This window comes from Bos grunniens, chromosome 1 (assembly GCF_055505025.1).
Source record: "Bos grunniens cultivar Pamir isolate PY7600 chromosome 1, Bosgru_T2T1.0, whole genome shotgun sequence".
In the NCBI taxonomy this organism is placed as follows: Eukaryota; Metazoa; Chordata; class Mammalia; order Artiodactyla; family Bovidae; genus Bos; species Bos grunniens.
The window spans coordinates 97318546-97343064 of record NC_141165.1 but is presented as its reverse complement, the minus strand read 5'-3'; the positions used below and the strand labels follow the sequence as shown (position 1 = coordinate 97343064).

At 39.3% G+C, this 24519-nt stretch overlaps 1 long non-coding RNA gene across 1 annotated transcript in view; it reads right to left on the bottom strand.

Moving 5' to 3' along the window:
• Positions 1 to 12138: 12138 nt before the first annotated feature.
• The window catches only part of LOC147379963 (uncharacterized), a 32384-nt gene continuing 20003 nt past the window's right edge, over positions 12139 to 24519 (bottom strand). Inside the window, exons 2-3 of the long non-coding RNA XR_015165205.1 lie at positions 15954 to 16067; positions 12139 to 12385 (exon numbers count right to left, since the gene is read on the bottom strand). This is a non-coding gene — a long non-coding RNA (uncharacterized LOC147379963). The remainder of the gene's footprint in view (positions 12386 to 15953; positions 16068 to 24519) is intronic.

Here is a 24519-nt window from a genome sequence, read left to right as displayed (position 1 = left end):
TTCCCTTGCTTTCTCTATGATCCAACAGATGTTGGCAATTTGATCTCTGGTTCCTCTGCCTTTTCTAAACACAGCTTGTACATCTAGAAGTTCTCATTTCACGTACTGTTGAAGCCTTGCAGCATTTTGAGCATTACCTTGGTAGCATGTGAAATGAGTACAATTGTGTGATAGTTTGAACATTCTTTGGCATTGCCTTTCTTTGGGATTGGAATGAAAACTGACCTTTTCTAGTCCTGTGGCCACTGCTGAGATTTCCAAATTTGCTGGCATATTGAGTGCAGCACTTTAACAGCATCATTTTTAAGAATTTGAAATAGCTTAGCTGGAATTCCATCACCTCCCTTAGCTTTGTTCATAGTAATGTTTCCTAAGGCCCACGTGACTTCAGATTCTAGGATGTCTGGCTCTAGGTGAGTGAACACACCATCGTTGCCATCAGGGAATCTCTAAAGGTTGAATTATATTTCCCTAAAATTTATATGTTGATGTTGTAACCCCTAGCACCTCAGAACATGACCTTATTTGGAAACAGGGTTGTTGCATATGTAAATTAATTAAATGAGGTCATGTTGGAGTTGGGTGGAGCTTCTAGATATGAACACCAGGAGAATTCTATGTGAAGATGAAGGCAGAGATCAGAGTGATGCTACCCTAAACCAAGGTATACCAAACATTGCCACAAAATCACTGGAACAAGTTTAGAGGCATAAAACAATTCCATAACCCTCAGAAGGAAACAATTCTGTTGACACTGTGATCTCCTTCTAGACTCCAGAAATGCCATGATAAATTTCTGTTGTTTAAGCCACCCAGTTTTAGGTATTTTCTTCTGGCAGACCTAGAAAACTAATATACCTGTAGCAGTAAAGTGAGCAGATATGTATTCATTTTCTGAGGTATTCAGTTCTACGAAATATCCTGCCCTGCGGTAAAGCTTCAGGCTACTGGTCATACAACACTTTCAAAATATAAAGGGGGTAGAATCAATAGACTTAGATGCTGCTGAAAATTCATTTGTGTCATCCATCAGTAATACAGTCCTTGTGGCTGATCCATATCAGCTTGATTCCAGCAAGCAATTTTCAATGGTATCAAAAGAAGTCACCCCCTCTATTCATTTTCAAAAGCATGTATCAGTACTCCCTAAAACCCTCACTGATCTCTTTCCAATAGCCTCCCCTGCTTTGAGGACAGAGAGAAGGACCTAGTAAAAGCCAATAAAAAAGATTTGCCATTGACTGGGGCACTTTTCTGGAGGTAACTGAAAGCATCTTATATATCTTCAGTCCATTAGGGTAAGCCACACTTGCCAGAGGCTCATTGGCAATTAAAAGTTACAAGACACTGAAGGTCCCCAGTGAGTCCTGTAAACACACATTGAACTGGAAAAGTGCAATGCATTATGATGCTCTTCACATCTGATTCAAGGCCATGGTTGAGCTCCATGGCCATTAATACATGTATTGTTTCTACCTGGGGCTAGTCTCTTTTGAAGCAGTTTCCTAAAACTGTTCATCATACATAGTACACACTTAGAAAAATCTGATTAAATCAATGGAGGGATAAATAAATAAAACTAATTCCTTAGAGGTGGTTTCTGGATTCACCCATAAGCTGTAAGAGCCTTTTTAAAGAACCTTTGACTGGGTGTTAGCACTGTGTGATCACAATGTCTTACACACTAACAAAATAAAGTTCATATATCTCCTTACCACAGGCTGCCCTCTTGCTATACCTCTTATCTATTATTTGTCATCAAGTTGTACCTCATTCCGCAAATTATGTCAAAATCCACATAGCTCATGATCTGTTTCACAGATATTGCTGACCATGTGTTCACTCAGTTGTAAAAAATAAGTTTTATATGTTGATCAAATTTAGTGACCACATAAGCTGCAGCACGGATTGAAGACAACTAATTTATTGTTTGTTGGGATTTAGATTCATTTAATCTCTCCTGGAGGAGCCCTAGAACCCCTTCAGTTTATGTTATTAATTAACCACTCTAATCATTGCCATATGAGTATCCAGTTATCAGCATAAACATACACACTCAGCATCATTCTCTACACTGAAGCAGTAGTAATGGAGACTGGAATTCAGAACTCACAACTGAGATCCCTAGTAGAAGGGCAGTAGTGGAGTAGCAGACATGTAAGGTCAGCAATTTTTGGCTGGTTATTCTACTAAGAAGAGAAGTGAAAGGCAAAAGAGAAAAGGAAAGACATACCCATCTGAATGCAGAGTCACAAAGAATAGCAAGGAGAGATAAGAAAAACTTAAGTGAACAATGCAAAGAAATAGAGAAAAAAATAGAATGGGAAAGACTAGAAATCTCCTCAAGAAAATTAGAGATACCAAAGGAACATTTCATGCAAAGATGGGCACAATAAAGGACAGAAACAGTATTAACCTAACAGAAGCAGAAGATATTAAGAAGAGGTGGCAAGAATACACAGAAGAACTGTACAAAAAAGATCTTCATGATCGAGACAAGCACAATGGTGTGATCACTCACCTAAAGCCAGACATCCTGGACTACAAAGTCAAGTGGGCCTTAGGAAGCATCACTACAAACAAAGCTAGTGGGAATGATAGAATTCCAGGTGAGCTATTTCAAACTCTAAAAGATGATGCTTTAGTGATTCACTCAATATGCCAGCAAATTTGGAAAACTCAGCAGTGGCAACAGGATGAGAAAAGGTCAGTCTTCATTCCAATCCCAAAGAAAGGCAATGCCAAAGAATGTTCAAACTACCACACAATTGTACTCATTTCCTGTGCTAGCAAGATGATGCTCAAATTCCTTCAAGTTAGGCCTCAACAGTATGTGAATCAAAAACTTCCATATGTACAAGCTAGATTTAGAAAGGTAGAGGAACCAGAGATTAAATTGCCAACATCTGTTGGATCATAGAGAAAGTAAGAGAATTCCAAGAAAACATCTACTTCATTGACTATGCTAAAGCCTGTGACAGTATGGATCACAACGAAGTGCAAAAAATTCTTAAAGAGATATTAATACTGGATCACCTGACCTGCCTCCTGAGAAACCTGTATGCAGGCCAATAAGCAACAGAACCTTACATGGAACAACTGACTGGTTCAAAATTGGGAAAGGAGTACGTCAAGACTGTATATTGTCACCCTGCTTGTTTAACTTATATGCAGAGTACATCATGAGAAATGTCAGGCTGGAATGAAGCACAAGCTGGAGTCAAGATTGCTGGAAGAAATATCAATAACCTCAGATATACAGATGAACCACTCTTATGGCAGAAAGTGAAGAGGAACTAAAGAGCTACTTGTTGAAGGTAAAAGAGAAGAGTGAAAAAACTGGCTTAAAATTCAACATTCAAAAACCAAGATCATGGTATCCAGTCCAATCACTTCATGACCAATAAATGGGAAATAAATGGAAACAGTGACAGCCTTTATTTTCTTGGACTCCAAAATCACTGCAGATGAATTGATTGCAGCCATGAAATTAAAAGATGCTTGTTCTTTGGAAGAAAAGCTGTGACCAACCTAGACAGCATATTAAAAAGCAGAGACATCCCTTTGCCAACAAAGGTCTGTATAGTCAAAGCCATGGTTTTTTCAGTAGTCATGAATGGATACGAGAGTTGGACCATGAAGAAGGCTGAGCACTAAAGAAAACTGGTGCTGGAGAAGACTCTTGAGAGTCCCTTGGACTGCAAGGAGATCAAACCAGTCAATCCCAAAGGAAATCAACCCTAAATATTCATTGGAAGGGCTGACGCTGTAGCTCCAATACTTTGGCCACTGGATGCAAAGAGCTGACTCATTGAAAAAGTCCCTGATGCTGGGAAAGATTGAAGGCAGGAAGAGAAGGGGATGGCAGAGGACAAGATGGTTGGATGGCATCACCGACTCAGTGAACATGAATTTGAGCAAATCTGGGAGATGGTGAAGGACAGGGAAGCCTGGAGTGCTGCAGTCCATGGGGTCACAAAGAGTTGGACATGACTGACTGACTGAACAACCGAATAACCAGTTCTACTAAGAAGGCTATGATTAATCAAAATGCATCTGGCTAGGTCCTCTCCTGATGTAGACCGCTGGAATCTTTATAACTGCCTTCTTTGACATTGTGAATGATGATACCTTATCATTTAAAGGACAGAAAGTAACTTAAATTTATAGAAAGACAAAGGTCAAGTCCTGCTAGCCTTTGGGCACAACAAAACTGGCACTGATGACACATCAGCAATGTATCTGTTTACCCTTTTTTATCCAGGGGTCAGGATGGGTTTCTTCTCATCTAGCTTACACACTCTTGTTTGGTGTCTTTTTGAACCACACTTTGGATACATAAGGCTCTGGCCTGAATTTGGACAGTGGAAGAGAGTAGGCTTTGGCTCAGAGTTAAGCCAGCACAAGGTAAGGATCAACCTCATGGCTTCATCAACATGAGGTTCTCATGTGAGAGAAGCATAAAGAGTAGAGAAACCATGGTTCTCAGAGCCAGACATACCTGGAATCGTATGTCTGCTACTCATAAGCTATGCTTATTGAAGACTTATTTATATTCTCTTAGAAACTCAATTTCCTTTTATTTAAACTCAGGATAGTAATAGAACCTTCCTCCTATATTTGTGTATATATGTGTGTGTATCATGAAATGGCATATATTAATAGAATAATATATTGGAAAGTATCTGCCACCTTGCCTGGCATCAAGCAGGTGTTCAATTGCTAATCCCCTTTTCTTCTTTCTTTTCAACCAAACCAGGATGCTGGAAATGTTTTCTCTGACTCATATATCCCTGCTTGCAAAACACTGCCCCCTTTTAAATCAGAAACACAAATAAATAAATATCCAATTTGGACAAATTCTTTTTAAATCAATAAACTTCACCTTTATGATCAACAACAAAACCCAGTTGTTCCATTTTTAGCCAGTCCATAATTGTTACTGCGTGATCTGGAAGAGAGGTGGGTATTTTGCTGAAATACAAATGTTGTAGGTGCTTTGAGTGCATGAATAATACATATCCTGTTACTACCTGTCTGCTAGAAAAATGTCATTTTTAGGATTTGGGGAATAATAAAAAGGTACAGGTATTGATAATGAATAAACCTCTTCCCAATTTGATGTATATCATATTATGTTCCCTTTTGCTTGATGTTATACATTTTCTTTGTTTGAAAAATAGAGATCATTTTATAGGTAGTAACACTTTGGCACAGTGTTTGTCAAAAGAAGGGGCTTGTTTATGTCTCTTTTGTCTGTATTTAGACAGAAGGCCCTCAAGGATCTTGGGCTATTTTGTAATCTTTCCTCTTACTTAGCATAGTGCTGGTTACACAGGAAGTAAATTTTCAGTGATTAGAACTGAATGAGTCAGAACACAGAATTATGACCAAGAATAAAAGAGCAGGATGAGTCAGAGAGGAGTGACAGGAGCCAGAGTTTGAATGAGAAAGTAGGAGGAAGAAAAAGGAGAGACTAATGTGTAGAGACTGCAACTGCTCTGGGGGTGGCCGCTGTTTGGAGAAACAGACATACTGGAATCCAACAATCCATGTCTGAAACATCAGCCAAAAAAATCCTGTCTTATGCTGTGCTGTGAAAGTAGAGGAGGACCTCATCCTATACATTTGCCTTTTCATATTAGTCTCCTCACTGCCTTTGGGGCTTTGCTCAAGTATCAGATTACCAATTAGTTCTTCTGTGACAGCCCCACCCCTCAATCTATCCTTGGATTCCCCATAACTTTCATTATTTTTGTTTTTCTCCATGGCACTTATCATCATCCACCATATAAATGTTACTTATTTGTTGGTGTTGTTCAGTTACTCCGTTGTGCCCAACTCTTTGCGACCCCATGAACCACAGCATGCCAGGCCTCCCTGTCCATCACCAACTCCCAGAGTCCATCCAAACCCATGTCCATTGAGTCCATGATGCCATCCAACCATCTCATCCTCTGTCGTCCCCTTCTCCTCCTGCCCTCAATATTTCCCAGCATCAGGGTCTTTTCAAATAAGTTGGCTCTTCACACCAGGTGGCCAAAGTACTGGAGTTTCAGCGTCAGCATCAGTCTTTCTAATGAACACCCAGAATTGATCTCCTCTAGGATGGACTGGTTGGATCTCCTTGCAGTCCAAGGGACTCTCAAGAGTCTTCTCCAACACCACAGTTCAAAAGCATCAATTCTTCGGCGATCAGCTTTCTTTATAGTCCAACTCTCACATTCATACATGACTACTGGGAAAACCATAGCTTTGACTAGACAGACCTTAGTTAACAAAGTAATGTCTCTGCTTTTTAACATGCTATCTAGGTTGGTCATAACTTTCCTTCCAAGGAGCAAGTGTCTTTTAATTTCATGGCTGCAATCACCATTTGCAGTGATTTTGGAGCCCAAAAGAATAAAGTCAGCAATTGTTTCCACTGTTTCCCCATCTTCCATGAAATGATGGGACTGGATGCCATGATCTTTGTTTTCTGAATGTTGAACTTTAAGCCAACTTTTTCTCTCCTCTTTCACTTTCATCAAGAGGCTCTTTAGTTCCTCTTCACTTTCTGCCATAAGGGTGGTGTCATCTGCATATCTGAGGTTATTGATATTTCTCCTGGCATTCTTGATTCTAGCGTGCTTCTTCCAGCCTAGCGTTTCTCATGATGGACTCTGCATATAAGTTAAATAAGCAGGGTGACAATATACAGCCTTGACGTGCTCCTTTTCCTATTTGGAACCAGTCTGTTGTTCCATGTCCAGTTGTAACTGTTGCTTCCTGACCTGCATACAAGTTTCTCAAGAGACAGGTCAGGTGGTCTGGTATTCCCATCCCTTTCAGAATTTTCCACAGTTTATTGTGATCCACACAGTCAAAGGCTTTGGCATAGTCAATCAAGCAGAAATAGATGTTTTTCCGGAATTCTTTTGCTTTTTCCATGATCCAGCAGATGTTGGCAATTTGATCTCTGGTTCCTCTGCCTTTTCTAAAACCAGCTTGAACATCTGGAAGTTCACGATTCATGTATTGCTGAAGCCTGGCTTGGGGAATTTTGAGCATTACTTTAGTAGTGTGTGAGGTGAGTACAATTGTGTAGTAGTTTGAGCATTCTTTGCCCTTGACTATCTATGGGATTGGGATGAAAACTGACCTTTTCCAGTCCTGTGGCCACTGCTGAGTTTTCCAAATTTGCTGGCATATTGAGTGCAGCACTTTCACAGCATCATCTTTCAGGATTAGTGCACTACAGTTCATGGGCTTGCAAGAGCTGGACATGACTAAAAAGACAGCATGCATCCATGCACGCACTGTAAAGATACCAGCTATGTAGAAAAAAGGACATCATCTACTTTGAACCCATGGTGTATTGGAGTCAGCAGTTCAGCTCACAAGAGCCAATTCTTAAACTTTCAGAAATTCTGAGCCAGTTGTTAAACATCCATTACTAAAAATGAAATTATACAAACTTTCAATTAAATATATTGAAACAAAGATGATAAGGATTCCAAACATGTTTTACTGCATTTTGCTATTAGCTCTACTCTTGAGCAGATTTGTATTTATTATCTCTGTGTTGTGGAAACAATTTGGAATGAAGTCATGCACAATCTCTTCCCCAAACCCTGGATTCAATGACGACATGTTGATAGCAAGATGTCAGCTACGTTTGAAGTATTTACTGCATGGAAATTGGCACGCACTAGGAATCATGTGGGCTTCCCTGGTGGCTTAGATGGTAGGGAATCCACCTGAGATGCGGGAGACCTGGGTTCAATCTGTGGATTGGGAAGATCCCCTGGAGGAGGGCATGGCAACCCACTCCAGTATTCATGCCTGGAGAATCCCTATGGACAGAGGAGCCTGGTGGGCTACCGTCCATGGGGTCACAAAGAGTCAGACATGAATAAGCACAGCGCAGCACAGGAATCATGTGCCTCCTGTCCAAAAAGCTAGTCATTCAGCGTTTTCTTGCATATCACTGCTTTGAGCCCAGAGACCTAATAGTTTGAGGGTCTGAAGGCTGAGTTTGTCAGGTTTGGCACACAGAGTAGACCTTTGTCATAACTGTAGTTACTCAATACATTTTAAATGCTTTTCTTATATTTTGGTAAGTCCCTTAGGTGCATTAGAGTCCAAAATGGCTCTCCCACCTCCCACGCCACTAGGCACAGGTGTGTGACCTAAGAAGGGGGTGCTGCCTGGAATCTCTCTTGCTTGCAGTGTTGGTGGAGTGTGGGGGAGGGGTGTGGAGAGTCAGGGGCAGTGGTGGGGCTGCTCCTATGGTACCCTTCTGGGTCTCCTAGGCTGTGAAAACTGTGCTGTCTGTTGTGCCTTGTGATGGGTAGATCACACATTCAGGGTACTAAATGGGTGATCTGGTTCTTATTCAGGGCTAATCAACCTTGGAGCTGAGCCTCAGCCTGATTTTCTGACTGTGTGCTTCTGGAGATTTTGTGGTCTTCCTCTTTCATCCAAATATCTTCAGCATGAAATAACTAGATGGCTTTTGAGGTTTGAAACAAAGGGCCCATTAATGTAGCAGCTTATTTCTGTTTTAGCCCATCATAAGTGAAACTATAATTGTTTAAACTTTGACATTATAGAACAAAAATTACGTGGCATAGATTAAAATCTTTATTACAAATTTATTTATATATTTTTTTTTATTCTTCCAATTTTATTTTATTTTTAAACTTTACATAATTGTATTAGTTTTGCCAAATATCAAAATGAATCCGCCACAGGTATACATGTGTTCCCCATCCCGAACCCTCCTCCCTCCTCCCTCCCCATACCATCCCTCTGGGCCGTCCCAGTGCACCAGCCCCAAGCATCCAGCATTTATTTATATTTTTATAAAAATGTTGAAAAGTGTAAATGCACTTATTACCCATGACTCATCACTACTAACACAAAATTTCTTCCTTTCTCTTTTTGTTCACAGTATACATTCTTATAAGAGCAAGCTCACACTGTTTATGTTGTCTTGCATTATATGACATTGGTGGCATTAGTCATATGTATTTAATAAACATTACCTGCATTTGTCTTTCTAAATCAAAATTTTATTATAGACATTCTTTTGAATCTGTTTCTTCTGAAGCTTTGCTAAGGTTTTGATTCAGGGAAAGACAATCATATTCTGGAACAAGCATGGCCTTTGGAATTCATTTACTCTTTCATTCATGTATTTAATAAATGATTATTGAGTATACACCATGTACAAGGCACTGTTAGTAAGTGATAGAGATACAATAGTGAGCACATAGAAAAAAAATCCTTGCCCTCAAGGAGAGTATATTTTGATGGGGAGATAGACAATATAGCTAGTGAACGTGTACATTAGCCTGTGTGGTAAAGGTGATAAGGTACTATGGAGAAAAATAAAACTGAGCAGGGAAGGTGGGAAATGCTGGGAGTAGGGAAAGTATGTTTAATTCTAAGCAGAGTAGTTAAAGTAGGACTCATTTTTTTGCAACTCTACTCCTGGGCATATGTCTGGGCATAATTCAAAAAGATACACACACCCCAGTGTTCACTGAGGCAGTATTTATAATAGCTATGACATGAGGCAACCTAAATGTCCAGCAACAGATGAATGGATAAAAAATGGTACATCTATACAATGAAATATTACTCAACCATGAAAAAGAATGAAATGTCATTTGCAGCAACATGGATGGACCTAGAGATTATCACACCAAGTGAAATAAATCAAACAGAGAAAGACACATATCGTATGATATCACTTATATGTGGAATTAAAAAAAGTGATACAGGTGAACTTGTCTACAAAACAGAAACAGACTCAGGGACCTGGAAAACAAACTTGTGATTACCAAGGGGAAACATGAGGGTGGGGGGGGGTATAGATTAGTAGGTTGGGATCAACATACAAGTGCAATATATAAAACAGATAATCAACACAGATCTACTGTATAGCAGAGGAAACTCTACTCAATACTCTGTGTGTGTTCATCGCTGAGTCGTGTTTGACTCTTTGTGATCCCCATGAACTGTAGCCCACCAGGCTCCTCTGTCAGTGGGACTCTCCAGGCAAGAATACTGGAGTGGATTTCCATGCCCTCCTCCAGGGGATCTTCCCAACCCAGGGATCGAACCCAAGTCTCTTACATCTCCTGCATTGGCAGACAGGTTCTTTACCACTAGTGCCGCCTGGGAAGCCCACTCAATACTCTGTACTAACCTATATGGGAAAATAATCTGAAAAAGAATGGATACATGTATATGTATAACTGGATCACTTTTTGTACACCTGAAATTATCACAACATCATAAATCAATTATAGTCCAACTTAAGATAAAAAATATTTTAAATAATAAAATAGGACTTGCTGATAATGTGACAATTGAGTCAGGACTTAAAAGAGTTGCTGAGGAAAAGCCTTCCAGGCAGAGAGAAGCTGGTAGAAAGGTCTGGGGTAGGATTTTGTTCATCATATTTGAGGAACACTGAGAAGGCCAGTGTGCCTGAAGTAGAATCAGCAAAGGAGAGAATAGTAGTAAATGAAGGTGAAAGAGAGGACTCAGAGAGTTTGGATCATTTAGGATAGTTGGCCCCTACAAGGAGTACAGCTTTTACATTGAGTGAATTGGAAAAACAGTTGGATTATTTTGAGCCAGAAGAGAAACATGATTTCAATTGTGTTTTAAAAGCATCACTCTGACTTCTGCTATTCAAAGTGTTATCTATGAACCAGGAACATGGTCATCACTTGGAGCATGTCAGAAATGGAAACTCTCAGGCCCCACCCCAGATCTTTTAAACCAGCATCTGTCTTTAACAAGATCCCCAGGTGATGTGTATGCACAATACAGCTTGAGAAACAGTAATGCAGACTGAGGAGGAGGGTAAGAGAAATATCCAGTGACCAGTAAAAGGCTCTTGCTAAACTTGTGGAAGAAGATGATACCAGCATGGGCCAGGATAGTGTCAGTGGAGGGGGAGAGAAGAAAAACTGAGTGTGAGTTGTAAGAGAAAGGACAAACCAAGACTGACTTCATAGTTTTTTGCTGATGCAAGTGGAAGGATGGAGCTCTCATTACCTGAGTTGGGGAAAGAAAACAAGTGGAGATTTGTCAAATTATGTTTGAGATGCGTGAAGGTTAATTACAAGTGCTTACTTGGAGAATGTTTTGGACATGATTAACATTTAAATTGGTAAACTTTGGATAAAGCAGATTGCCCTTCATAATGTGTGGGCTTCATCCAATCAGTTGAAGGGAATAAAACAAAAGCACTAATTTCCCCCAGCAAGAGGGAACTCTCCAGTAGACTGCCTTCAGACTTTTCTGAACAGTTGACTCTGGATATCTGCCTGTCAGCCCACACTGCATATGTGAATTTGCCAGCCTCCATAATCATGTAAGCCCATTTGCCAATTCCTTATAATAAATTTCTTTTTGGTTCTGTTACTCTGGAGAGCCCTAACTAGTACAAGATATTAAACCGTTATGTAAGTTTAAATTTTAGGGAAAAAAATAGGTCTCTGAACATTAAAATAATTGAGAATCACCAGCATAATATAAAGTCATTGGATTAAATAAAATTACTAAGGAAGTGAGGTAGATAGAAAAGGAAAGAAGTCAAAAGGACTAAATTTTGGGGCCCTTCAATGTTAAGAGGTCAGAGAGGAAAGAAGAAATAAGCAAAAGCTGAAAAGGAGAGGTCAAGGAAGAGAAAAAACAAAAACGAAAAGCAAACATGTGAATGTGATGCCTGGAAGAAAAGTGAAGTGTTTCAACAAAGAGGTTGTGAGTAATGTGTCTAATGTTATTGATAAGTGAAGTAAGATGAATACTGAGGATTACACACATGGAAATGGAGGTCGCGGATGACCCTGATGTGCTCAGTGTCCATGCAGAGGTGGAATCATGGAAAACCCGACTGGAGTGAGTTTAGGGGAGAGTGGGAGAAGGAATGATTAGTTAAATGTGTGTGTATGAATATTTTATTTATTTTAAAATTATTTTTAAAATCAATGACTTTTTATAACAATAGTGGTTTTGCAGAAAAATTGAGAAATACAGAAAATTCTATTATACTTAACTCATAATTTCTCCTAATAATAACATCCTGAATTAACGTGATAAATTTGTTACAATTTATGAACCAATATTGATACATTATTTTTTATAGCATTTTATTCATTTATTTTTGACTGCACTGGGTCTTCGTTGCTGCACATGGGCTTTTCTTTAGTTGCAATGAGCAGGGGCTACTCTTCTGTTGCTTCGCTCAGGCTTCTCACTGTGGTGGTTCCTTCTGTTGTGGAGCACAGGCTCTAGGGGTATGGGCTTCAGTAGTTGCCGCATGCAGGCTCAGGAGTTGTGCCTCACAGGCTTAGTTGCCTTAAGGTAAGTGGGATCTTCCCTGACGAGAGACAAAACTTGTGTCCCCTCCATTGCAAGGCAGATTCTTAACCTCTGAACCACCATGGAAGCCTCGAAACATTATTCTGAATTAAAGTCCATACTTAACATAGAGGAGAGTGGAAAATTTGGCTTAAAGCTCAACATTCAGAAAACTAAGATCATGGCATCCAGTCCCATCACTTCATGGCAAACAGATGGGGAAATAGTGGAAACAGTGGCTGACTTTATTTTTGGGGGCTCCAAAGTCACTGCAGATGGTGACTGCAGCCATGAAATTAAAAGATGCTTACTCATTGGAAGGAAAGTTATGACCAACCTAGATAGCATATTCAAAAGCAGAGACATTACTTTGTCGACAAATCTCCATCTAGTCAAGGCTATGGTTTTTCCAGTGGTCATGTATGGATGTGAGAGTTGGACTATAATGAAAGCTGAGTGCCAAAGAATTGATGCTTTTGAACTGTGGTGTTGGAGAAGACTCTTGAGAGTCCCTTGGACTGCAAGGAGATCCAACCAGTCCATCCTAAAGGAGATCAATGCTGGGTGTTCATTGGAAGGACTATGTTGAAGCTGAGACTCCAATACTTTGGCCATCTGATGCAAAGAGCTCACTCATTTGAAAAGACCCTGATTCTGGGAAAGGTTGAGGGCAGGAGGAGAACAGGACGACAGAGGATGAGATGGTTGGATGGCATCACCGACTCAATGGACATGAGTTTGGGTGAACTCCAGGAGTTGGTGATGGACAGGGAGGCCTGGTATGCTGTGGTTCATGGGGTTGCAAAGAGTCAGACATGACTGAGTGACTGAAGTGAACTGAACATTAGGGTTCACTCTGTATAGTATAGTTTCATGAGTTCTGACAAGTGAATAATGGGTCAATCCACAGTTAGGGTGAAACTTCTGAATCACAGATCAACTGCTTACTAAGCTATGTGACCTTGAGTGAGTGACTTCAAACATTGACTCTCTATAAATTATTATGCTTAAATAAGGTAAAATAGATGAAAATGCCTACCATAATTAATGACATCATTTAGTGTTAATACTCTTCCACTCTCTTTTGAATGGAAACCAGGAGGTCTTGCCAAATACTTGCAGTTTTGTTAAAATGCAACATTGCAGTTTTATAATAATTTAAATGTTTCCAGCTTAATGTGATTTTTTTTCATCTCAGGACATCTATCTTTCCCATATAACTGTTTAACTACCATAATTGTTAATATTTGGTCCAGATGAGTGTTGGTTCCAAGTGATGAAGAGGCAAGTCATCAGTTCATCTTTATATGGGTCAGTTAGTTCTACAATAAGAAATATAGTTACATTGCCACAGATAACACATCTCACCAGCCCTGGCCATCCATCTCTTGTGGACTGACCGGCCTTGGCCTGAGCATGCAGATATCCCAGTGCAATTTTAATCACTTTTAGAAAAACAACTAATGCCATAAGACTTTCAGGTGGTTTAATACATTTTTAAGCAAAAACTATTTCCCATTAGAGGTTTTGGTAGAAGGAGTTTTAACCCTGTATGGAAGGTTAATTAGACAAACTGTAAGGACCCTTTCAGCCTGATTCTTAAATTTATTTAAGAGCTAGTAAAATAAGTATGAGATTCTGGAGTCAAAGAACAATACTCTTATGGGAGAAAAGAGCATAGACTGTTGAAAGGAAGTCTGTTTGAAAAGTTGAAATTTTGATGGGCTTCATAGAGCAGAAGGAAGGTGAATATTTCTCTAAGCTCTACTAGAAGGAGATTTGTTTTTTTTTTTTTTTCTGGAAGGTATAATGATCACTCCATGGAATCAATTTTTTTATAAGATAGTACTTTAGGAAAATATCTAGTTTGTGGAACTAATGACTAAGATGAGCTGAAATGGATTGGTTCAGTAAGAACATAGAAACATTGTTTTCCTCAGTTTTTCTGAAAAGTGCATTAATTATAACCTGTCCTTTTGAATTTTTGGTGGAAGTCTGATGATACTTCTGGGGTCTCAGACTGACAATGAGTTCTGGCATGGAGGTGGAGTTCACTAAGAGTGGTGAGTATGTTAGTAAAGGTGGTGGTAGAGGCTCAGAATGAGACATCTACCACGTAGAATAAATTGTCAGCAGCAGTTATTATAGCTGCCCAGAGTGGGACAAGGGAGGATTAAAGTGGGCATAATTTCAGAACTGTGGATTAGAGCTTCAGATAAAGAGTAGGTAAGACTTAGGATCAGGTTAACAAGATCAGGGTAAAGGAAGTCAGGAAAGCAAAGCCAACGACATGCCCAAGAGAACGCAAGGATGAGACCAAACCTTCTAGTTCAGCCGGGTTGTTTCATTTTGAGTGACTGTCCTGGTTTCAGAGACAGAGCCATCGCCCAGATAACTCTTTACGGCCCTCACATAATTGTTTCCATTTACTCAATCATTCATGTAACATCTTCATTAGTTTTAGTGTATTCAACTAACACTATATGATTAGCTACTTAGTATATTTTTATATAGATTTTAAAAACCATGAACTTTATGTCTGTATTCTTTAAAAGGGAATTTTTTTATCACTATTTAAAATGTGGAAACTTTTTATTATAAAAAGAAAGCTAACTATAAATATAATGGAAACAAAGCAATGTTAATTAAATATCTCATTACTCTTTCCTGCATCTTTCCAGATTCTGATATTGATATCCATTATCTCTTTATTAAATGGAAGATTACCCTAGTATTGGATCACTGATTGAGTAGTATCAAATTGAGTCTTCCTCTCTAGTTGGAAGGGCTGAAGGAAAACAGAAAAAAGCATGATAACTTTTTCACTATTTGATTCAACGTTATTTATTGCCTGTTCTAGGCATGATATGAAACCTTCTCACATAGCACCCCAAATCATCACATTTACAACTCAAATTTATTTTAAATGTCATATTTGGGGAGACACTGTGTGAGTGTGTGTGTTAGTCACTCAGTCGTGTCCGACTCTCTGTGACCCCATGGACTGCAGCCCACCAGGCTCCTCTGTCTGTGGAATTCTCCAGAGAAGAATACTGGAGTGGGTTGCCATTTCCTTCTCCAATGTAAATTCTAATAGTAGTAGTTTTGTTGCTAAGTCATGTCTGACTCTTGTGACCCCACAGACTGTAGCCTGTCAGGTTCCTGTCCATCAGATTCTCCAGGCAAGTATACTGGAGTGGATTGCCATTTCCTTTTCCAGGGGAGATACTGCTCTAGAATAAAATTTCTAAAATCTAGAGAACAATTTCCAAGCCTTAGTGTATAGACTTCTGTTGATCTATCAAAGGATTGATGATGGTCCATATTGAAATAAATTTTAAAAATAGGGTAATATGTGAATTTTCTTAATGTTAAAATTATTCAATTTATGATTGCTATGAGATTAACCTTATTTTTTAATTGTAAAATGTTTATTGATATGAAATGACAATAATAATAGAGGATTAATTTTATTCTGTTTTTATGTTAAAACATATATAAAGACTTATCCTTTCCAATTTTGAGGAAAAAAAATGTTTCCGATTGGCCAAGACCATAGTTTGGAAGCCTCGGGTCTAGACTTTTACCTTTAAAAGCCTGCAGATTCTCTTAGTAGTGTGCCCCTTTTGCTCCATCATCTCAGAATGTGGATCTTATCCTCAAGGTTATCTTCTTGGTTCCAAATGGCTGCTGCTGCTCAACTGCCATATTAAAGTTTCAGGCGAGAAAGAGGAAAAATGGAGAACACATAGAATTGGTGCCTGATGATTTATGTCATTTTAAGCAGCCTTTCTCGTTGTCCACACAACACTTTAGCTTACATATCATTGGCCAGAACCTAATCACATGGTTACAACCAGGTGCAAAGACACCGGGAAATGTCTTTTGACTTGGTTTCCATACAAATAAGAGTTAGGTTTCTTTTACTAAAGATAAAAAGGAAAATAGATGTTGAGTGGCAACTGGTGTCTGTACCACACCGTCTTTCAATTCTAGCTCAAGTCATGTGGTTCTTTTTCTGAAACACACTGTCTCTTGTGGATTCTCTCACCTGAAATAGAATCTTTGCAGGATTCATTTGGTTTTTTTTAAATCACATTCCACCTTCCTTGCCTTCTTGTCTTTTCTACCCAACTATATAATAAGCTCTTTACATGCAGGAGTTATTTTTATACCTCTTTAGAGTTACATGAAGTATCTAACCAGTCTTATATATGCTTGATGATTAATAAATTTTGTCAATTATTTTATTAGGGTATCAAGAATGAGTAAAGAGGCTGGGTTGGAAGGATAACAAGTAAATCTCAACTCTCTGCACCAACGTACCTACCCTCTCCCCAAAGTTTTTCTAGGATTGACCCAGTCTGTACTTCTCATCTGGTAGGTCATCTCTCCTAGCCATGCAATTGTTACCTTTTCCCAGGGCTACTTTCCCACATGTAAAACTTCCTTTCAGACTTCATTTGTTTGTGTGTGTGATTCATGACCAAGAGAAAACTTTTCAGGAGTATAGATGGTTCTCTGTGAAGCAGGAGTTGGTAGCCATCCAGCTTCCCTGGGCAGAAATCCACACTACAATCTGTGAGTGTCTAGCTTGGCAAGAATTCTCTGGATTCAGCAGAAAGGACACTACCTGGACAGACAGCAGAATTTGAAGTCCAAATTCCCTTTTCTGGCTTGAGTGACTCCCTATAGCTCATTGCCAGCAGGGATGAGCTTTGCGTGTTCCACTGACTCTAGACTCTTCATGTCCTGGGCCCTCCAGTCAAGAAAGGATTAACCTGGATCTTTCTCCCAGGGCTATATTTTGAAAAAAGAAGAAAAATGAGAAGAGAGCCTTTGTTTCTCAGTCACCTGCAAGTATATCATTATAGTCTAAGAGAAGTAAAACATGGGTAGTTTCCTGTAATTATCACCATATATTTACATATATATACATTATATATTTACATATATATACATTAAAGATGAATGCTAGACTAAATAGTGAGGCTGTGTGTCTGTATGTGCATATGTACAAATCAGTATGTTAAATATATCTGGTAAATTTTTCATGTTTTTTTGATCGGTGTGTGTGTGCATGCTAAGTCACTTCAGTCATGTCCAACTCTTTGCAACCCTATGGACTGACTATAGCTCGCCAGGCTCCTCTGTCCATGGTATTATCTAGGCAAGAATATTGGAGTGGGCTGCCATGCCCTCCTCCAGGGGAACTTGCCGACCCAAGGATTGAACCCAAGTCTCTTAGGTCTTGTGCATTTGAGCAGGTTCTTTACCACCAGCACCACCTGGGAAGCCCCTTTGAGGCAGTGTGTGTATGTGGGTGTGGGGGTGTGTGTGTTAGTTGCTCAGTCGTTTCTGACTCTTTGCAATTCCAGGGACTGTAGCCCACCAGCCTCCTTTGTCCATGGAATTCTCCAGGCAAGGATACTGGAGTGGGTTGCCATTTCCTTCTCCAGGGGATCTTCCTGACCCAGTATTTTCCTTGAAATGTTTTAACCTAGTTAGCCTTTATTACTTGGAAAGAGCAGCTGAAAAAAAGGAGTATGTCAGATAAATACATCAATCTGTGAAGGTCACAGTGAAATAAAATCATGAAATAAAATATTCAGGGCAACTGAATAATACCTGTTACAGACCTTCTAAGAGACAGCTGAAATTTCCAAAGAAAATACACTGGGATCAGAAATCAGTGCTGCAACTATTAAAAACAATCTCAGCCATGTTCTTCTGCTTTTTTTTTTTTTTTTTAGCAACTTTAAAATGTAGCCTTTATGGTGTGGACAGAGAAATCAGTGATTCCTGACCCGACAGGTTTAGTGAATTGTGCTATCCTGATGACCTGGACTAAGATTAGAGTATTTGAACTGTAAGGAGGTAATTTTTGCTCACCCAGACCACTGAAGGAGGATGTACAAAGTAATTTTCAGATACATACTTTCTCAATTTCTTTAGGCTTTGGTTTCTTCACCTGGAACCCCACTCCAGTACTCTTGCTGGAGAATCCCATGGATGGAGGAGCCTGGTTGGCTGCAGTTCATGGGGTCGCAAAGAGTCAGACACGACTGAAGTGACTTAGCAGCAGCAAAGTGAAAGAACTGGACCAGACTATCTCAGAGGCTTGTTTCAGCTCCATGGTTTATGGTTCTACAGAATCCACTGTGTAGAATCAAGATGCTGCACTAAGTTCATGCCAGGTTTGATGAAATTTCTGACATCTTTAGTAAGGTTTTGCTGTCTGAACCAACACAATAACATTGAACACTGATTACATTATGCTTCCTAGCTCTTCCCATTTCCTCATAAACATGGATTGTTGCAAACAGTTTTCCTCAGGCTTAGACTGTGGCTCGGTTGAATTCTTACTGACTCATTTGGGTACTGTATCATTATCTAATTTTGCTCATTGCTCACTTAATCAGGTGCTTCTATGGAATGCAGTTTCCGGAATGTAAAAAGCAAATTGTTAGGCAGAGCAAGAAGTGGAAAGCAGGTGCACCACACTCAGCACTGCTAACTGAATATAGCAGAAAACGATAATCTGATTTCTGGGGGGCACCCAGCCCTACCTATCAAAACCTGGGTCAAGTTATTGCTTCTCCCTCATAGCTTAATCACTCACCTTCATTCTCAATATAGATGAAGCAATAACAACATCAATACCATCTCCCCCTCAGGCTATTACAGCACCCGTAGCTTGTGTTTTCTGATTGCTTCAGACTTCAGTGAAAATAAGGCATATATTACTTTTTTAGTCCCTCTCCTTTTCCATTTATTTCACTAGAAAGTTGTGACTTTCTTTTTAATTAAAACAGATAACTGATCTTAAATGGCTTCACTGCCTTCATCTACTTTTGTTCATTTCTCCCACTGATCTCAAACTATCCCTGAAAATAGTATATTTCCTTTTAAACATTGAATGCAGAGTTAGGCATGTAGTAGGCCTCTGAAGAGTTTTGTTGTTGTTGTTGTTGTTGTTGAATAAATGAAATGTGTCGAGATAAGAATAAATGCAGAAATAGATAAATCTGGACCAGGGAGTCCTGGCAAAAAACTATTATTTAAAATAATAATGCTGAAGATGGGGAGAAGAGTATGTATTTGAAAACTATTAAGAAAGTTTAATTGATGGAAATTGGTGATTTTTTTATAGGTTGGTAAAAGACAAATGAATTCAAAATGACAACCAAGTTTATGATTTAGAGAACTGGGTTAAGAAGGCTATGACATTCAAATTTGGACAAGTTGGATTTGAGATATAGTACAACTTGAAACATTCATTTGGATGTTTAAATCAGGAACTCAAGAGATAAGCTGAACATATATTGTTATCAGTGAATAAGTAATAGTTAAAATCATGGAGCCTAAGTGGAATAGAATAACACGAGGACCTAAGATAAAGCTGGGAAAAAGATGGAGACTTGAGAATGCCAATCATTTTGATGGATTTTCCTGCTTCCCCATTAGTTGTGAATTGCTCTCCCATCCATTGAGTTAGCTGAAATATACTGATGAAAATTTGGGTTTCTAAATGTGAATTTTATAATGAGCCTGACCAGCAACAGAACATAACAGAAAAACAGTGAATGAAAATAATAGCAATCTGTACAGATAAGTAGGAAGATAATAATTGTGGTGGGCATTTTAAGTAAGAAAACTGATTCGAGGGAGACTTGTTTTGGGAATGAAACTCAGGGGAACATGTAACTTGGCGCTCAGCTGTTGCTAAAAACTAGAATTACATCTAGAGTATAACAAGATGCAGTATCCTTAAGAACTCAGGCTAAGAACTGGCTGACCAGCCTGAGAATCAAAGTGATTGGATTTATAAAATTCACTTTTCTGAATTATACTGTGGTAAGCTGGATGTTATGGTTAGTTTAACTGTATGAATTCCTCATCCTAGAGGAAGGCAAACTCTATATAACATGACTAAATAAAAAAGCCACATGCTGACATTCTACCTCAAAGGCTGCAGAATACGAAATTAGACTGTGACCCCAAAGTAAGTTTGTTTCCTTGAACAGCAGAATTCAACAGAAGGTCTCCCAGAGGATTTGGTATAGTAATATGGTCTAGGGTTTCACTAACCTTTGAGTTAAGAGATTCTTTTAAATTTAATCATTTTGGTTGAAAATAAAGCACTTGTTCTTCCCTTAATAGGAACAGAAAATAATCACCCACTATCAGTCCTACAATATCCAATGGTATCTTAAAGATTAACCAACGCTTCCTACATTTTTTTCTTTAAGACATGTAATCTCAGCTCCTTTGGGGTTTCATACTGGTACTCGTTTCACTAATCTGGAATCATTTTTGTTTCTGTCATCTTGAATTCCTCCAAGGACCCCACATCACACTTCATTTGTGTCACCAAAGTTTCAAGAGTTTTCTCATTAAAGATAGACAAATATTAAAAGTAGAAAGGAAATTCAAATCCAGTCTAATATACTGTGCTTCAGTCTTTTAAAGCCTAGTAGCTTTTGTTCACCAGAGAAGGCAATGGCACCCCAACCCAGGACTCTTGCCTGGAAAATCCCATGGACGGAGGAGCCTGGAAGGCTGCAGTCCATGGGGTCGCTGAGGGTCAGATACGACTGAGCGACTTCACTTTTACTTTTCACTTTCATGCATTGGAGAAGGAAATGGCAACCCACTCCAGTGTTCTTGCCTGGAGAATCCCAGGGATGGGGGAGCCTGGTGGGCTGCAGTCCATGGGATCATGAAGAGTCAGACACAACTGAGCAACTTCCCTTTCACTTTTCACTTTCATGCATTGGAGAAGGAAATGGCAACCCACTCCGGTGTTCTTGCCTGGAGAATCCCAGGGACGGGGGAGCCTGGTGGGCTGCCGTCTATGGGGTCGCACAGAGTCAGACACGACTGAAGCGACTTAGCAGCAGCAGCAGCTTTTGTTCACAGCATTCCGTTGCTGAGTGGGATTTAGCTTGTGCTGAATATAGCATTCTAACCTAGTAAGTCAGGCTTGGGAAAGAAAACTGTGTTTTCCATGTCACCGAGGCAAGCCTATTTAATATCAGTTATATGTTAAGAATACAAAACTAATCAAAGGAATTGGGAGGTGAAGATATTGACATTTAAAGGATACAAGTGTATTCAGATTTTTTTTTAATAGAGGCTTACAGTGGGGATTTTTTTTTCTTTTAATGAACATAAAGGAGACAGGGAAATGTGAAGATGTTGATAAGTGGAATGAACTAGCGTGGCTCAACCCACGGGTGGAAGAATGTTGAGAGAGAAATTTTAATCACCCTTGGTTCGTTCTCTTCTCCACCAGTTCTTGCTCAGGATCCCTGTCCAAAGCTTCAGTTCCCTTTCCTTCCCTCTCTCCTTTGTCTTTCTCTCCTCCATCTTTTTTCCCCCTTCTGCTTTCATCCTACCTCTTTCTTCTTTCCTTTATTACTGAGGTTTGTGACAGGAAATATAGAAAACATGCCGGTCTACACACAAGTGTAAGGAATAAATAATAGCAGGGGTAAATAGGAGCTAGAATAACTGGGAAACATGCCACATAAATTCCACTATTCCATACAATGAATCCACTTCAACAATAATTTATAAAGCACCTCCTACATACAAGGCACCGTAGTAAGTAAGCACTAGGGACATAAAGGTGGAAGCTATCATGTCATCGTATTAAAGGATGTTCCAGTATATTAAATTCAGAAATTCATTGTTTTCTTTTTTTTTTTTGAATTTAACTTTTTTTTTTAAATTTAATTTTATTTTTAAACTTTACAATATTGTATTAGTTTTGCCAAATATTGAAATGAATCCGCCACAGGTATATCCACGTTCCCCATCCTGAACCCACCTCCCTCCTCCCTCCCCTACCCTCCCTCTGGGAATAGAACTGCCTTATGATCCAGCAATCCCACTGCTGGGCATACACACTGAGGAAACCAGAAGGGAAAGAGACACGTGTACCCCAATGTTCATCGCAGCACTGTTTATAATAGCCAGGACATAGAAGCAACCTAGATGCCCATCAGCAGATGAATGGATAAGAAAGCAGTGGTACATATACACAATGGAGTATTACTCAGCCATTAAAAAGAATACATTGTTTTCTTTTGACTGAAGAGAATTGTCATCTTTCCACTTTTCATTTACTGTTTTCTACAGAGTTACCGAATATAGCAGCATCTGAAGACTCAACAACAAAGTTCTGGGAAGGATGATGGTTTGCTGTTGTGTTGCCTGGCACAAGTGTTCATCAGAGGAATTCTTTATGTGCATAACCAGCACAGCCTTGATATTTAAGACTCTAGCATTATGCCATTACTTAATTTTATCCACCTGGAATCAAGAACAGAAGGATAAAACGAAGTCCTAGGCATCCGTTTTTGTCTTTATTGTAAATGGGTTAAAAATATTTCATAGTGAAGCTTCTAAGCTGAAAGCTCCAGGCTGGCTTTGCTGTGTTTGGACACCTTTCCGATGCACAGAGGAATGAGCTTGTGATGGTGGTGGTACTAATCAGAGGTTTCTCTCCTCAGCCCTCCGTTCTTTTCTTCCCACTTTCCATTTCTTTCTTAAACATCTCTTGACTCTGTACTACTACGAGCTAGGTACTATGCTCTAGTAGTATTCCCTGACTCTGCTCTTTCTAACCTAAGCTCGACATCTCAAGGACACCTATGGCATCTGAAAGCATAAGGTATACGAATCATGGAAGTTATGCAGCATTTGTTAATTTCCACATACATCTTTAACATTTAATTATTCTTAATCAAAGTTTAAAATGAACTTTATTTAAGGAATCAAAGAACATATGACATTAAAAAAAACTAACAGCGGTCTGTATCCCATTTCCTGCTCTGCCAAGGAAAATTCTTCTGACACTAAAACTGTTTCTTTTGAAATATACCTCTGTATTGCTAATGCATCTAAATTGCTGCTACTTATTTCTTTTTGTTTGTTTTGCTGCTGCTGCTGCTAACTCGCTTCAGTCGTGTCCGACTCTGTGCGACCCCATAGACAGTAGCCCACCAGGCTTCCCTGTCCCTGGGATTCTCCAGGCAAGAACACTGGAGTGGGTTGCCATTTCCTTCTCCATTTTCTTCTCCTTTGTTTGTTTTAGGCATTATCTATTAATTGAATGTTTTGGAAGATAAGCCTGCAGCTCTTTTTGTTGCTTCTCCTTAACACCTTTGCAGTTCTTAGATGGGTCGGTATGATCCTTCACAGTGAAGATGGAAGAAAAGTCCACTGGGATGTGTATTAGACATCATTATGGGACCTGGCTCACTTTCAGCTCACCTCTCTGCTCTGACCATCGCTGCAATAAGCAGGCATTTATCTCAGTATAGCTCACAGCACTTTATCAATTTCTCATCTTCTGCCTTGGACCATCTCTGTACCTCCCTGTGAGGTATAGACATATTCATGCATTCGTAGAACAGAAGTACAACAGGGTTAACTTCCTGGGTCAACCCTTGTCTAGTGGGGGACAGGAGCTAAGAGATAAGTGTTCCCTTCTTCTGTGTCTTGAATGGACAGTCCTGAAGGATGGCCTACGTGGTTCTTCAGAGGCCTCTGAAGACACAATTGCCTATGACAGTAGCCAGCTTAATAATGTATCTATACACTGACTTTCCCTCTTCTCTTGTTTCAGTCATCCTAGCCCTTCTCCCCACAAAAACCACCTCTATGCGTCTCTTATTCTAGGCTGTGTGTTTTGGGGAAATTCAGAATAGTATGGAGGTTTGGGGGAAAGATGATTTCTTTCTTTTTGGAGAAAGATTTGCCCTTTGATTTCACTTTTGGGCATTGCATTGAGAACATGATGCTTGGAGTTATGAAAAGAAAGGTCAGAGAATCACAGAAGATTGAATTTGCCAAAAAAAAACCAACAACATAAAAGAGGAGCTCTGATATTGTTAAACTGCTTAATTAGTCAATTCTAGAAATACCTTCTTTTGTTTTTCCTGTTATGTGAAATAATAGTGCTTTTAAAATGTTGCTATCTAGTAATTTTTAAATTCTAGCTAAAAGTGTACAATACAAATCGTGATCTCTTTGGCTTTATGCTCATGTTGGTGGGTACTGGAAGAGCTTCCTCCCATGTCTTCACATTTGCACATGCTATTCCTTCTACCTGGAAAGACCTCCCATTTTCTTCCTTTTATT